The 16,460-nt window shown below is 48.1% G+C and overlaps 2 long non-coding RNA genes across 3 annotated transcripts in view; both read right to left on the reverse strand.

The window, feature by feature from the left end:
- The window catches only part of LOC102985498 (uncharacterized), a 69,356-nt gene that overhangs the window by 9,461 nt on the left and 43,435 nt on the right, over positions 1–16,460 (reverse strand). The gene's annotated exons all lie outside the window — the stretch shown is intronic.
- Positions 15,144–16,460, reverse strand: part of LOC112062309 (uncharacterized) — a 4,554-nt gene continuing 3,237 nt past the window's right edge. Inside the window, exon 4 of the long non-coding RNA XR_002890659.2 lies at positions 15,144–15,802. This is a non-coding gene — a long non-coding RNA (uncharacterized lncRNA). The remainder of the gene's footprint in view (positions 15,803–16,460) is intronic.

Here is a 16,460-nt window from a genome sequence, read left to right on the forward strand (position 1 = left end):
AGCCACCGCGGTGAAGAGCCCGCGCACCGCAACGAAGACGAGCCCCCGCTCGCCGCAACTAGAGAAAAGCCCGCGCGCAGCAACGAAGACCCAACGCAGCCAAAAGTAAATAAGTAAAATATAAATAAATTAATAAAAAAAGAAAAGAAATGAAAACTCCATCATTAAAAGCTGAATAAACAGTGTGACAAAAGGACAGCTACGTGAGGTGGGATGGGGTCCTGTTGTATGATATCGGCTGGACGTCTAATTTCGTGTGTTTAGAAACATTGTAGAGAGTAGTTGATGGTTACGCAAACAGCAGTCATGAGATGCTTTCAGGGGCTGGGGGTTTGGAGGGCCCACACACCGTAGGGTCTTGGGCCAGCTCTTGTCTGTCGGTGATCGTTTATGGGCAAGCCCCCCAGCACGGCATCCCCGAGCCCCCAGAGGCAGGAGTGACTCGGGTAGCTTCCGGCCCCCTTGCTGGCTGAGGAGGCCACACAGTAAAAATCCTGCCCTGTAAGGGAGTCACGTCTTGTGACTGGGTCAGAAGGCCCTCACTCTCTCAGGATACCACGGGAAGAACAGAGAGGCCTACTGCGGGACCCGCGGGCCATGGAGCCCGCAGCCCCGGGGCCCGCGCTGACTCCGGCGTCTGCTGTGAACCCTCCCTTCCTGGCCGCGGGCCCCTGGTTCCTCGCCTGTGAAGACGCACTCTGCGGTGGACCGGGGTACGTCTGACTCAGGACACCGCACGGCCGACGTGTACAGAGAGCTTGGCTGCACCAAGCCCTGGGCTAATCGCCTTTCCATGGGCCGCTGTATTTAGTTTTCGATAACTCTGTGAGTGCGGTGCTAATCTGGAACCTGCATTTAGAATCATGATGGAAAAGAATATAAAAAAGAATGTTTATATATATATATATATGTATACGTATAACTGTATCACTTTGCTGTACATCGGAAATTAACACAACATTGTAAATCAACTCTACTCAATTAAAAAAAAGAACCTGCATTTAGGACAGTCTAAACAGTCCCTACTTGATATTCTACAACCCTAATCCACCAGAATCCCGTTCCCCGATTAATAATATATGTCCTTTTGGTTCAGAATGCCAAAATATTCTTGGAAATGTCTGTATCTTCCTCCGTGGCCACAACAGATCTCCTCTGCACATGCAATTTAGGGGGAACCCCTCTCTCAGCTGCGGGGTATTACGTACTGACTCTGGCAACGAAGGGAGGCCCACTTCGCTAATAAGTAGCTGGTTACAAGGTCAGTGCTTTACAGGTGTTATACACTGACCCTTCAAACAACTCTGTGAGATAGACTATTCTCTTCATTTTCCAGATGAGGAGTCCAGGGCACAGAAAGGTTAAGTGATGGCCCGAAGTCACACAGCCGATCCAGGGCAGGACTGGGTCTCAGTCCTCACCGCTTCCTTAGAAGGCACCCGCCAGCGAGGGCGTTGCTATTCCCTGCATCTCACGCATCCTCCAAACGGTCCAGGCCTCTGGCTCCACCCCTTCCAAAGAGCTCAGAAAACGTATCGTGCGCACACGTGAAGAGCGCAGGCCAGGCCCAGAACGCACTGGCTCTGGTTGATGGGAAAGGGGGACGAGGAAGTTGAAACAGGCCATCTGCTTGCTTGTGACTCGTTTTGTTTGCTTTGTTTTGTGTTATTGTGGTAAGAATATTCAATATGAGACCTACCCTCTTAACAAGTTTTTCACTGTGCAAAACATTCGTGTGGACTGCAGACACCGTTTCCTTGTGACTTTTTACACAGGAGCAAAAACTGAATCGAGACATTTAATTCTCATCATCCTTTGACAGAAGCAGCCTGTTTAGGGGAGGTTCCTTTGGGATTTTATTTTGGGTTATAATAAGGACTATCTTGACCACAGATTTGGTGTTGAGATATCATTTCGTAGGAAGGTCTGTTCAGAGAGCCAGAGTCAAGATTTTAGCATCTGGTAGGAAACTGGACCCTCAGCTTCCCCCCTATGAACTGGCATCCTCTGTGCCCCCCTTTTAACAGTCTCTGAGGGTACCTTCCAGTAGCCTAATAAAATCTTCGCTGTGATAATGTGCTACATACTTATGACATTAGGGTGATCTGATTAAGAGACATTTGGCTTTGTCTAGGGAGTTAGATGGCACAAGTCGTTTCAGATAACAAAGGTCCTCATTTTGTTCCCGGATGAGTGCAGACTGCTGATTCACTCTGGAACCGGTACGCGTTGAACAAGGAAAGGAGCGCAGGGCATCTTAACATCACCTGGTGGCTGGGTCCCTCTCCAGCCAACGGGAGTCCTGAGGACAGAGACGACGCCACACCAGTACGGCGCTAATGGTGTTATTTTCTTGGGCCATTAGCGTGCGTGACCCAAATCACTGCCAACTGCTCATTGCCCCGGCTCTCTGGGGTTCTCCTGCGTGATGGGCCTGTGAAAATTCACCTCCAGCTTCCAAATCAAGTTGTTCCAGGACCCCTGGGGTAAGTGTGTTTCCTCTAACGCTGTCCTGACTGTCAAGAGGTTCTCAGAAAAAGAATGGATACCTAGGAACAGAAGCAAAGAGTGGGGTCGCTTTCTGGAAAGACCCTGCTTGGCTATGCAAAAATCGTACTCAGGGTGTGACCAAGCCAGGGCCGAGGGCCGGGGGCCGGGCCAAAGCCGAGGTGGTCCCAGGCCTGGGAGAGGCAGGCAGGAGAGGGTGGCTATTTGAGGGCCAAACCAGGAGGGGTCAGTGGGGTCTGGGTGGAGGCGTCGGGCCGGCAGTAGGTCAGAGACTGACTCTTGGCCCAGGGACTCCGCAGAGAGAGGCTGTCAGTGAACCTGAGTTCACGCTCTCGTGGGGCACCCTGCTCAGGGGAGGCTCCTGACAAGATCTGTCCCAGGCCTGGTGACTGTCCCCCCAACAATCCCGCGGGGCCGGGTCCTTGCACTGAGGGGTACGGCTTTTAGAAAACCATCTGTGAAGCTCTGAAGGCCCCGGCGAGGCTCTCCTCAGCCGGAGGCAGGACCACAGGCCTGGTAAGGAACCCAGAGGAAGCCGGAGGATTCCCTCATCCTTTCCAGAGAGGAGCTAATCTCAGGACGGGACGACCTTGGGTGGACAGGTGATGGCAGGTGCGTCAGGCCCGACAGGAAGACGCCCCCTTTCCCCAAGCTTTGCTCGCCGGGAGCTCCCCAGACCTTCAGGCTCAGGCCCCCCGCCTCCTGACGCGATTCTGACGGGTTCAGCAGGCCCCCTAGGCCTGGGGTGGTAGGGAGGAAGCTGCCGGATGGGTCTGCAGTTGGTCCTGCTGTCGTAGCCCAGCGGCCCTGGCCTTCCGTGGACCGACTCGCATCAGATTTCCACGCCTCTAACTTTCTGCGGGCTGTTCGGGGAGATCCCCTCAGGTCTGCCTTCTGCCTCAGCTGGATGGAAACGGTCGTGTCACAGGTCCGTGAGGTTTTCACTGTAATGATTATGATTCTCATCTTTATCATTTCTCTTTGGTTCTTTTTCAAACCTTTGTCGTTGTTATTCATTTCTTCTTTCCCAATGGTTTCAACATCTTATTTTATATTTTTAAAATGCCCACTGTATAGTCTCTTCCAGATTGTTCAGCCGTCTTCAGGTTTTGTTTCTCCCATGGTGTGTGTGTGTGTGTGTGTGTGTGTGTGTGTGTGTGTGTGTGTGCGTAACCTTCTCGTACAAGCTCATCCTCAGCGCACAGCATCGTCCTCTGGGAGGCTGTGTGCCACGGGCTGTGAGATCCGTGCCCTGGTTCTGGGCAGGTATCCACTGGGCATCCAGCATTCTCCAGTTGGGACAATTATTTCCTCAGCCAGAGATTCCCAATCCGCGCGTGTCATGTCAATTCAGACTCCATCCCTGAATATAAGTGCAAGATTGGCTGTTAATTTTATTCACAGTAGACGTTTTTTTCCTACGCAGAGCTCTGAGCAGGGCACAACGCTTTCTTAATACCTGTCTGGGCCACTGGATGGAGTTTCCTGGACCCCTTCTCATAAACCAGCAGCCCTTCAAGAGTCCTGGCTTTCAGCTGAAACCTCTCTTCCTTCTACCTTTGAGTCGACTCAGGGCCACGTTTCTTATCCAGGCACGGGAATTAAATTCTAGCCATGTGGCTTCAGCTCAAGTGGACCATTCTGATTTGAATTCACTTCGCCTCTGGCATATGAGAGTTTCCATTTCTTTTTTAAAAAATTCAACTTGCATCACACAACAATTTTTTAAAAATTCTATTCCATCCAGGATCTCACTGTATCTGCGCCTGAAGGAGCGGATGAGTCGACACGCTCCACCGCGTTGCCAGGAGTCGAGCCCACGTACCAGCCTCTGGGGGTTGAATTCTGCCTTCCGCGTGGCCGTCATCGGGGGAGGTCTTGCTCCGAGCCAGCTGCTAACCTGTCTACAACACCGCTGTCCGCTCACTTTGAGCGTCGCCGCTCCTGGGACCTCTGATGCTGAATTCACCACACTGATTATATCGTGTATCCGCACGTGTCGGCCGAATCGTGACTACTTTTCCCTTCCGCTCTGGAGCACTTTTGGTGGCCGGCTAACCTCCCTCCGGAGAGCCAGCCGCTGAGGGCACATGTGAAGAAGGGGACTTGGTTGATTAGAGCTTCTTGATTCTTTCTTCAGGCAGGCTGGCTGGACAAGAATCTTTCACCATCTAGAATCCTGTAACTTGGCGGGGGGTCACAAATCCCTTTGGGGATCTGAAGAAAACAGTGCACCCTGTCCCGAGAAAAAAATGTACAGGCACAGAAACTAGTACATGAATTTCAGAGCTTCACTAACCCCCTGAATTCCACGTTAAGAACTTCTGCGTCGGAGGCTGATTGTTCTTTGGTGAACGGGAACCTCGAGTTTTCTAGCCTTATTCAAGTCAACTCTAGTGAAAAACCTTCTTAAAAGGAGACCCTATGACATAATAATAATCTTTCAGTTTTTCACTCCTTTGATGCCATCTTTTCTAAATTAATTAATTACTTTTTATTTTCGGCTGCGTTGGGTCTTCGTTGCTGTGCGCGGGCTTTCTTTAGTTGCGTCGAGCTGGGGCTCCTCTTCATTGTGGTGTGCAGGCTTCTCACTGCAGCAGCTTCTCTTGTTGCGGAGCACAGTCCCTAGACGTGCGGGCTTCAGTAGTTGTGGCATGCAGGCTCAGTAGTTGTGGCTCGCGGGCTCTAGAGCGCAGGCTCAGTAGTTGTGGCGCACGGGCTTAGTTGCTCCGTGGCACGTGGGATCTTCCCAGACCAGGGCTCGAACCCGTGTCCCCTGCATTGGCAGGCAGATTCTTCACCACTGCGCCACCAGGGGAGCCCTTGATGCCATCTTGAAACATAACAATGGCACACGAGAGTGGTGTCAATAATTAGTGACAATCTCCCATAAAAATCTCTCCTTCAAAGTACTTTTTATTAAATAATTGATGTTACCAGAGCATCATTTCCTCAAATACCACTTTCTGATTCAAACCTATGCCATCTACAGGGCAGAAGCAGCTTCATGAAATAAGACAGACTGATACAGCATGGTAGAAATAAAGCTGGATTCTAGATTCAATGTCTAGATTTGGGATCTTTGCTTTGAACCATCTAGTGACTTTGGGAAATTCCCAGGCTTCCCGGGTTTCTTTCTCCTTATCTGTAAAGTGAGGAATTTGGACTGGATCAGAGGTTAACAAACTAAAACCCACCAGCAAATTCTGCCTATTGCCTGTTTTCATAAATAAAGTTTTGCTGGAACACAGCCATGCTCATTTGTTTCTGTAGTATCTGTGGCCGCTTTCCTGCCACAAGGGAAGAGCTGAGTCGTTGTGACAGAGACCATGTGGCCCGCAAAGGTGGAAACAGTTACTCTCTGTCCCTTTACAGAAAAGTTTGCCAGCCCCTGACCAAATGGTCCCCTCCCCCTTTCCACCTCTTGATGACTCTCAGGCAGAGAATGCAACCCAGGCACATTCAAGGGCACAGGTGGAGTAGAAGCAAACGGCGGATGAGTCGACAAATCACACTATTCTGTTGGCGCGGCTTTTCCCTCAATCATTGTTGCTTATGGAAGTCTAATAAATAGTCAAGGGGAACCACTTAAAACAATCAGACTCCTCATGGGCTCTAAATGGTTTCATCGTCCAGACACTGGTGACTCAGAAAGACCTTCTTCCAGCCTATCCGAATCAGTGAGGATTTGAAACATTACTCTGATAATATACATTAATAAACACAATTAGGTTTAGGAATAATGGACAGGATAGCATATGCGATCCCTTTTGCCCGACGCAAATCCTGTTTGGAAATGAGCTAGAGCATAGAACCCCCCCTTCTGATGAAGCCCTTCTGAGGCGGATGACAAGGGCGGGGTTCCCCTGACCGTGAACTTTCTGGGTGGAATATTCAGGAGACTAATAATATATTTTGATGATCCGTGTATCCAAACTGTGCTTTCCAAACATCGTGAAGCTGAGAAGTTGCTGTGCCATAGGGCGCAGCTGCGGTGGCCCACGGCCCAGAGGCTAGGGTTTCCCACCAAGTCAGACTTCCAACAATCTCATTAGCTTGGGACGCATCTATTTTTTTTTGTAACATCTTTATTGGGAGTATAATTGCTTTACAATGGTTCTCTACGTCTGTGTCTTTATTCCTGTCCTGCCCCTAGGTTCATCAGAACCAATTTTTTTTAGATTCCATATATATGCGTTAGCATACGGTATTTGTTTTTCTCTTTCTGACTTACTTCACTCTGTATGACAGTCTCTAGGCCCATCCACCTCACTACAAATAACTCAACTTTGTTTCTTTTTATGGCTGAGTAATATTCCATTGTACATATGTGCCACATCTTCTTTATCCATTCATCTGTCGATGGACACTTAGGTTGCTTCCATGCCCTGGATTTTTTAAATTGACTCTCCTGTTCCTTTTCTCTTCGTTCATCTGAGGAGGGATTATTTGAACTAAGTAGCAAGAAGCGTTTTTCTGAAATTAACGTATTTGAAAGCACTAAACTGAAAAATGAGGCAGAGACCAGTCCCACAGATGCTTAAAATTCCAGGTCCAAAGGAGCAGAAAAATCTATCATTGATGCAGTTTTACCTTATGCTTTCAATCTACCTGAACCATCAGACTGCTATTTCCCTTTCTCTTCCAACAGCATCTTTGCATACAGCCACTTTTGTGTCTTGGTGCAGTGGAAATAGCATATTATGTGTGCCTTTTCTTAACTGACCCTGAGAAGTGATTTCCAAACAGCTTTGAGTTCAACATTGCTAATCATTAGCGAAATGCAAATCAAAACTACAGTGAGGTACCATCTCACACCAGTCAGAATGGCCATCACTAAAAAGTCTACGAATAACAGGAGAGGGTGTGGAGAAAAGGGAACCCTCCTACACTGTTGGTGGGAATGTAAGTTGGTGCAGCCACTATGGAGAACAGTATGGAGGCTCCTCAGAAAATGAAAAATAGAGTTGCCATATGATCCAGCAATCCCACTCCTGGGCATAAATCAGGACAAACCTATAATTCAAAAAGATACACGTACCCCGATGTTCATAGCAGCACTATTTACAACAGCCAAGACATGGACACAACCTAAATGTCCATCGACAGATGAATGGATAAAGATGTGATACATGTAAAGAAGACGCGATACACCATTGGGATACTACTCAACCATAACAAAAGAATGAAATGATGCCATTTTCAGCAAAATGGATGCAACTAGAGATTATAATACTAAGTGAAGTAGGTCAGAAAGAGAAAGACAAATACCATATGATATCACTTATGCGTGGAATCTAAACCGTGACACAAATGAACCTATCTGTGAAACAGAAACAGAATCACAGACATAGAGAACAGACTGGTGGTTGCCAAAGGAGAGGGGGTGGGGGAGGGATGGAGTGGGAGTTTGGGGTGAGCAGATGCAAACTAGTATCTATAGGATGGATCAACAACATCCTATATTGTTGGATGGTCCTACTGTAGCAAATGCAAACCATTATATATAGAATAGATAAACAACAAGATCCTAGTGTATAGCCCAGGGAACTACATTCAATATCCTGTGATAAACATAATGGAAAAGAATATGAAAAAGAATGTATGTATGTATAACTGAATCACTTTGCTGTACGCAGTAATTAAGACAACATTGTAAATCAACTATACTTCAATTAAAGAAAAAAAAAAGCAGCTTTGAAAACTCTCTCTCCTCCGCCATTTTGTTCTCTTGGTGGCAACTGGAATAAATTGCCCCAAATGATAGGACACAGGTGATGTCAAAGGACATGGTGTTTGAATCCCCCTCCACTTCCTCAGAATCATAGGGGATTTGGACCCCAGCCCAGCTGGTGTGGTTCCTGGGGGTCATGGCTAGAGCTGGGAGCGTAAACTCAAGATCCCAGAGCTGCCCAAACTGGAGGGTGAGCAAGACAGAAGTTACTCGCCAGGAGCATGAAGAGACCTCTGTGCACCTTGGAAATGAGGTGAACTGGGCACACACCCCAGTGAGGGCCACCTGCAGAGTCCTTGGTGAGCCTCACACCGCTCCCTCGTAGCCACCACAAGAACTGGGACCTCATCACATACATTTGTCATTTGGGGCGTCCTCCTTCTGGAAGATTCCAAGCATCACTTCATGCGCCTCACACAGCTTTCCTCTGCCCTCCTCCTCCGCTCTGCTTTAACTCCGTTCCCCAGGCTTATGCTCTCCGTCTTCCAAAAGGACTCCGGCCCCCGACAGTCTCTTAACTGATCTTTCTCATGGGTGGTGGCTCCATCTTTTGCTCCCCTCCCCTCCCCCCAGCCTGCCTCACCGCTCATTCTGGCTGAGAAAACAATTCTCTATCATGCTTGCCATTTGGAAGCAAAACCAACTGGGGAATTGTCTAGAAGGAGAGCTTCTCCTGCTCGCAGCATTTTGGGGGCGGGGCAGGTAGCTGGGACGTGGGTCACAGATGGGGAGTGGAGTGGCCACAAGACTTCGCGACAGCTCAGCCTGCTCCGAACTCATTAACTTCTAGAGTCAACACAGACAGAGACAAAAGAAGGGCAGAGCTGGTGCGATCAGCGTCACCAGCCGGCACTTCGCGACCCTTGCATTTCTCTCTTTTTCCTGGTAAAGAAACGCGTGCGCTGCCTTGTTTGGCCCAGGAACGCTGGTCTTCCCCATAGCCCTGCTCTGAAGTTCTTCGTTCGAGGCTCTACCTCTGTTCAAATCTTGGTTCTATATTTTGCTTTACTGTTTATGTTTTCTTATTCAACTTCCTGGTCTAAACTCTGTGAAGTTCAACTCCAGCCAGTTACAGTTGTAATACTTTCTAAATTGAGTGCTGGCAATTCCCAAAGTACAAACACCGAATTTATGAATGTCCCTTACACCAAAAGGGCTGCCCCTTCTTGCTTGTGGGTGGCGTTATCAGAACCGCCGGAGAGAATTCCTGTTCTCCGTGAAGTTTTGGCAGCAGGAGGAGAGTTCCTCTCGTCCAGCTTTTTGAGTTGGAATAATTTCCCAGAGAAACCATTGCACATGGTGGTCTAGCTCCCAGACCAGCCCACAAAAACGGCCTGCTTAATCCATAACGCAGCTGGAAAAGAGTGGAAAAAAACACAGCTGATAAAAGATGCTTTTGCTGATGTGTACTTGTTCATTTCCATCAGGGTGACATTTACACAGCCACATTTATGGGAAAATGTTTGTGTTCCAAAGACTGATTTACAAACAAACTCTTGGAAGAAAAAAATCTCATCTAAATTTAGAACTTCCTAGATTAGCTCTAGTTTTCAGCACGTATTTTTCCTTTCGTTTGCACAAGTCATCTGGGTACGGGTTTACTGAGGCCGTCTCTCCAGGCAAACCAAAGCCATGAGGGGGCACCTGTCTGGAGTCAGACACCCAGGTGTCCAGGGGCCAAGGAAAAAGGAGTCTCTGTAAGCAAGAAAGGAGTTTGGTTTCAACTTGGACTGGATTTTTCTGGATTAGTTTAAAATACTGTCATCACTCTGCCTGTGTAGAACTCACGTCAGATAGATTTTGCTAAGTAAATGCTGCCTTTATACTTTCTCAATTATCTGATGTGTTGTGAATATGAGTTTTCCTTTAAAAATATAGCGAAATAGTACAAAACACAACTTCCTAATTGGCCTGTCAGAGAGTAGTTCTTCGTAGTCAGGTGGAATGAATGTACATTGGTTGGATTTGCCCAGAATGCTTTGCTCCTGCAGTCAGTGACCATATGAGAATGTGGGCTTGGGACCTTTCTTCTGGTGGGTTCACCTGAAGGACGGAGCTGTTTCTGGAGTCCAGTTAACCGTAACTGAAAAGGTTTCCTAGTGAATGTTGCTCTCAGGACACAGCCGGGCTCCTGGGCCAGGTGCTCTGAGGGTCCTTGCTCTCTCCACCAACTCGCTGAACAGTCAAGGTGTGCCTGCCACCGCCACTGTAGCTCTTTTGTTCAGCGGGCTCGTAAGTGGCACTTTATTTAAGCCACAGTGACTGGTAGAGAGGGCATTTCCTGATACTTAATGACCAACTGGAGGAAATGTGGGCCTGAGGCAATGCATATAATATGCTATTAAACTCTGAAATTTAAGAATGTAAAGAAAAAATAATTACCTTCTTATGCATGTTACCATGGATACTAAGAATTGTTTATAGTTTTAGTCTTTTCCTAGAGGTTAAAGTCTAGTTGGGCAACCAATAGGGAGGAAGAACCTCAGGCTTAATTTCCACTCACTTTATAATGTGTGACACTACCTAGTTAGTGTACGTTTCTTCAAGAAGGCGCACATCACCCCCGAAATAGGATATGCAACGAGTGATATGGATGGCCATAATAAGTATTCATATTTTATTGAACAGTTTGAAAATCAGTATATAAAATCAGCTAACCTCGTAGAGAATCACGTTCTGTTTCCCCAGAGTGGCAGGAACTTTCACACCATTCTTTTTCCCCCCAAGAATGAACCATTTTTCAGTCTTCAGACTGCCTGCACATATTTTATGCATTAGTTCCAGAAACACTTTTTCAGTTGGATCTATTATTATAGTGCATAACTCAGAGATTAACATTTAAGCATGAAGGAGAAAATACGCAGAGAAGCACCTGATACTCTTATCATTTACACGGCAGCTATTTGTTCTATACTTTTTTGAATCTTGGAACACTTTCTCTCTTCTAAGTCTTAGGGAAAGATAGGACGGAATTAAATCAGTTTCACAACACTGCAGAAGTGCTGGCCCAAATTAATGCCACTAACTCCTCATCTATTCTAGGGATAAAGGAACTCAGGAAGATTTAGAGACTGAGTTTTATCTACAACTCCAAACTTTCTCCCACAAATATTTTCCCCACAGTTCTTAGCACGATTTATCTGCTTTTATTTTTCTTTTTTCTATCATAATCAAATATTTAATCCGGGAATATCATTCATTCATTCATTAATCCACTCATTCATTTACTTATCATGAGCCAGATCACAAAAGCCTGCAAGTGAAAAAGCCAAGTTCCCCTTTGGAGAAGTCTGTCTGCTAAGGAGTCAGGCATGTAACGTAAATTACAGGTGACCCTAAAGCAACACAGGTTTGAACTGTGCAGGTTCACTTATCTGCGGAGTTTTTTCAATGAATATTAGAGTACTGGAGATTCAGGACAGTTTCTCAGAGGAGGTGACATTTACTTTAGATGTGCACTGTAAAGCCCGATACATAATGATAAAGTTGCGATTATTAGTTTCCTTAACTATTCTCCTATAGGAACACAAAGATGGATAAACTCTTAAAGAGACTATAACTCAGTTGGGAGTCAAATATAAAAATTTGATAGTGGTTATAAAGCCCATTTTAATACTCTTCCCCTCCAGATTTCCCCCCAAATACTCATATCTGTAAACAGTGCTAAATTTACATACAGAACTATGTCTTGATGGGAGGGAGGGTAGGAGTCTCTGGAAAAGGAGGTGGACACCTCCCACGGTGTTCATTTCCGCACTGAAATGCAATGCACAAGCTCTACATTTCCTGTCTTTATAAAAATACCTGAGGAGAATCCTGACACCTTTCTCTGAACGATTTTTATCTGTAGACATCCAGCTCACACTCAGTGCCGGTGTGATTTAGCTGGGTCCCGAGAATCAGACTGTACAAGCCAGAAGCATAAGCTCTGCGTAGGAGGGAAATAAAGGAATCAGAAGAGAGTTCATTAGGGAAGGTTGTCCCCTCGGGTTTCAGCAAAACCGTTGCGGATGTAACGAACATAAATTCACAGTGAAAGGCTAGCATGGACGCAAGTGGCCAGACAGTATCCAGCCAGTCCTTGGGGGTTACAGAAAGCAGATCAGCTTCCCTGGCACAGACGGGCTGGCTGGCTGGGAAGTAAGGAGAACTTAGATTAAAAAGATAAGCGCAGGGGGGCTTCCCTGGTGGCGCAGTGGTTAAGAATCCGCCTGCCAACGCAGGGGACACGGGTTCGAGCCCGGGAAGATCGCACATGCCACAGAGCAACTAAGCCCGTGCGCCACAACTACTGAAACCTGAGCACCTAGAGCCCGTGCTCCGCAACAGGAGAGGCCACCGCGGTGAGAAGCCCGCGCACCGCAGCGAAGAGTGGACCCCGCTCGCCGCACCGAGAGAGAAAGCCCGCGTGCAGCAACGAAGACCCAGTGCAGCCAAAAGTAAATTAAAGAAAGAAAGAAAGAGATTCATTTAAAAAAAAAAAAAAAAAAGATAAGTGCAGGAAGGGGAACAGCCGTCAAATGGCCCCTGTCGCTAGCCTGAGGAGCATGGATGGACTGATCAATTCCCACTGTCCTCGGGACTCTGGGTCACTTCCCCTCATCTCCACCCCTAGCCTCCTCATAGCACTGAAAAACGCTGTACTGAAGCGATCCGTTTAAACATCAGTCTCTCCCCTTTCCCCGCGTCCCCAACTCTGATCTCTTGCCATCCATGCAGCCACTCCGCCCTACAGTGCGTTCAGAGCCCAGCCCGGAGCCTGCCAGGGCTGCTGCCTGAACCTGAAGCAGACTTCATTTACTCAGCCAAGAGGAGCCGAGGGTCACCTGTGCCAGCACTGTCCTAGCAGCCAAGGAAACAGGTGAGAAAGATAAACCATGTCCCTGACCGCCTGGAACACACAGGCCGCAGGGAACCATTCTAGACACGTATGCACGGCAAACCTGGAGAAAGTAAGGAAGATTGTTTCGGATCTGAGTCGAGTCAGAGACTTCAGCTGGGGGCTGCTGCCTTATCCCACCTGTGACTCTGTGAGGAGCTAAATCTGGCTTGCGGAGAGGGCACAGATGGTCCATCCAATGGCCAATCAGAGCTGGAAATGACAGAGCTGCCAAAGCTGGAAAAGTCTACCATCATTTTCAACAGCGGCCCTTTCAATGGAAAAGTCCAAGGGAAAGGACAAACACGAGCGCAACTGCAAGTATGCTGGCATCCAAATGTACCTTGATGAGGCCACCAGGAGGACTGGGTTCAATATTCCCACAGACCATCTCCCTGGGAGACGGCCTAACCTCACTGAGCAAGTGCAGGGCCCAGCAGAAGCAGGCTCTGGCTCAGGCTCTGACAGCACCCGGGCTAATCACTCCCCTGCACCGCTCTGCTTTCCTGGCCTCTCCTGCCCGGTCCACGCGCCCCTCCCGGCCTCTGCCGCCCCCGTGACGGCGGGAGTGCAGCACACGCGGCAACCCTCAAAGCTGGGCGGCGTGAGGGGTTTCGTTCTTACAGCCCTCCGAACCAGAGACGTTTAGAGCTGATAGGATCGTGCAAAGCACGAAGAGCAGAGCTGCGGATGGAGGAAGGCGGGGAGGGAAGATGGGAGGTGGGGCTCACGGGGACCACGTGAGTGGTCACCCTCGTGCCCTTCCAGTAAAAGATCTGAGAAGCCGGCTATCAAGGGCAAAAGCCAGTTCGCTTGCCTCGGAAGGATCGTATGAAAAGGGGGAGAAGCTCTCCGTTCTTTACTCAAGTCCAAAGAAGAGGTGAGGGCTTCCCTGGCGGCGCAGTGGTTAAGAATCGCCTGCCAACGCAGGGGACACGGGTTCGAGCCCTGGTCCGGGAAGATCCCACGTGACGCGGAGCAACTGAGCCCGTGCGCCACAACTGAGCCCCTGCGCCACAACTGCTGAGCCTGCGCTCTAGAGCCCGCGAGCCACAACTACTAAGCCCACGTGCCACAACTACTGAAGCCCGCGCACCTAGAGCCCGTGCTCCGCAACAAGAGAAGCCCCTGCTCGCCACAGCTAGAGAAAGCCCGCGTGCAGCCTTTCTAATGGGTCTTTCTAACGAAGACCCAACACAGCCAAAAATTAATTAATTTAAGGGAAAGAAAAAAAAAAGGACAAGAGCTGAGCCCAGCTTCCACGGCATCCTTGTCAGAACCGGCCCGTGGACATGGCCATTCAGGCTCATCACATGTATCAGCAGTGACCGTGTGTGCATTTTCTTTATACCGGTCCCCTCTGTGATGCTGAGGCTGTACAGAGGAATAGGCACTGGAGTGTGGAGTTAGTATAATCAGTGCTGAGCTGTACAAACTTGTCGGAGAAGGTTTCTAAACTACTTCCTCAGATCAATAACTTTCGGTCATGAAAGAACTCAGAGGAACCACCTTGTTCTTTTCCCAAAGGATCCCAAGATGGGATGAGACATTTCTCGCGGATGAGACGAGAGCTGAACTTGAAGGGTCGAGGAAGCAAAACGTGCCTTGCTGATTTGTCCAGGCACTCAGACCTAAGTGGACACGTGTGCAAACAGATGGCAGGTTGGGATTCTACCTTTCTGATCAACCCTGAGTCCCCCAAAACCTCCACAGAGTTCATAGAGCTGCTATTGGGTGAATACGGAGTCATAACTCAAGAACGTATTCAGAGAGGTTTATAAAAATTAATGTTTTTAAGTTTCTGCAGTTGCCCACTGAATGCGAACCTTGGCATAGATCTGAATTATTACGCATCTGCCTTATCGGTATGGTTCAGTTTCAAGAACTGATTGAACAAGCCATACATGCAAAGGAGGCACAGAACCTTAGGATTCCGGACATGAATATACGAATCCACAAAGGTCCTAAAGTTTCTGACCATGTATCAAAACTCTAGGGAATGTTTGCATCTACTTAGCTCTGTGAAAATGCATTCTCTTTTATGAAATGGCTAAAATCCAAACTGAGAATTGCAAGCAGAGTTGGAAATCTGGCATCTGAAGTGAGGTGTGTCCAGACTGCCAAGTATTTAAGAACTCTCAGGAAGAGTCCCCTTTGCTCCCTATATGTACATTTTAACCAAAATCAACTGACAGCTAAAAAAAAAAAAAAAAAAATCAATGGACAACTAGCAAGATGCTCATAATTACAGTTTGGTATTAATAAGATGGAGTACTTTTCATAACCCAAGTTTTGTCGTTCATTGACCTCACCGGCCTATAAATACAAATTATCTCATCTGGTCACGACCCAAGTTTCACGGGCTGTTGTAGGTCGTGTTCCCAGGGAAGGAGCTGATTAAGGGCCGCTCTCAGGATCAATACTTGTGAAGGGAAAGGGGGAAGCAGGGTTAGACAAAGGGAGAAGCGGAGGCGTGATACAGTCATCAGCCAACCCATGTGGGGCTCCGGGCCTGGGGGGCAGCCTTTCAGAGTTGTCCCAAATTAGGGCAAGAGGGCCTTTCAAAGCAGGTTGCCACTGGAAGGAGGTGTGATCTTCAGATCACCAGGCAGACTCCTTTAGCTGCGGCAAACTCCACTGGCTAACAGCTGAGGGCCACCATCTGACGGCGCTCCCAGCAGCTGGGGGACGGAAGGAAAGCATTTATCCATTAGTGCTTACGTTCCATCAGTCAAAGGTTTGCCCCCACAACTTACTCCCCAGAACTTCTGGTTTAGTCAACGCATGGGCCCCACGTGGCTCAGAGAAGCTCCAGGGCAGACACTGGAAGCTTCAGCAGAGACGTGAGGTGTGGGCAAGAGGCAGGGCCCTGTCAGGTGGCCCCTACAGGAAGCTGCTCAGAGCCTGCATCAGTGGCTGTAATAAAGGACAAGAGATGCCCAAAGGCACTGAGGTGATACCCACGAGGTACTCCAGGTCTAAAACTGGATGCTGCTTTAAGAGCATCTTCTTAGTAGGAAGACAAATACCATATTTTATATGTGGAATCTAAAATCTGACACAGATGAACCTATCTACAAAGCAGAAACAGACTCAAGGACATAGAGAACAGACCTGTGGTTGCCGAGGGGGAGGGCGTGGGGGAGGGATGGGCTGGGAGTTTGGGCTGAGCAGATGCAAACTGGTATATGTAGGATGGCTCAACAACCAGGTCCTCCTGTAGAGCACAGGGAACTATATTCAATATCCTGTGATAAACCGTCATGGAAAAGAATATGAAAAAGAATGTGTGTGTGTGTGTGTGTGTGTGTGTGTGTGTGTGTGTGTGTGTGTGTGTGT

The sequence above is a fragment of the Physeter macrocephalus genome, chromosome 11 (genome assembly GCF_002837175.3).
Source record: "Physeter macrocephalus isolate SW-GA chromosome 11, ASM283717v5, whole genome shotgun sequence".
Lineage (NCBI taxonomy): Eukaryota > Metazoa > Chordata > Mammalia > Artiodactyla > Physeteridae > Physeter > Physeter macrocephalus.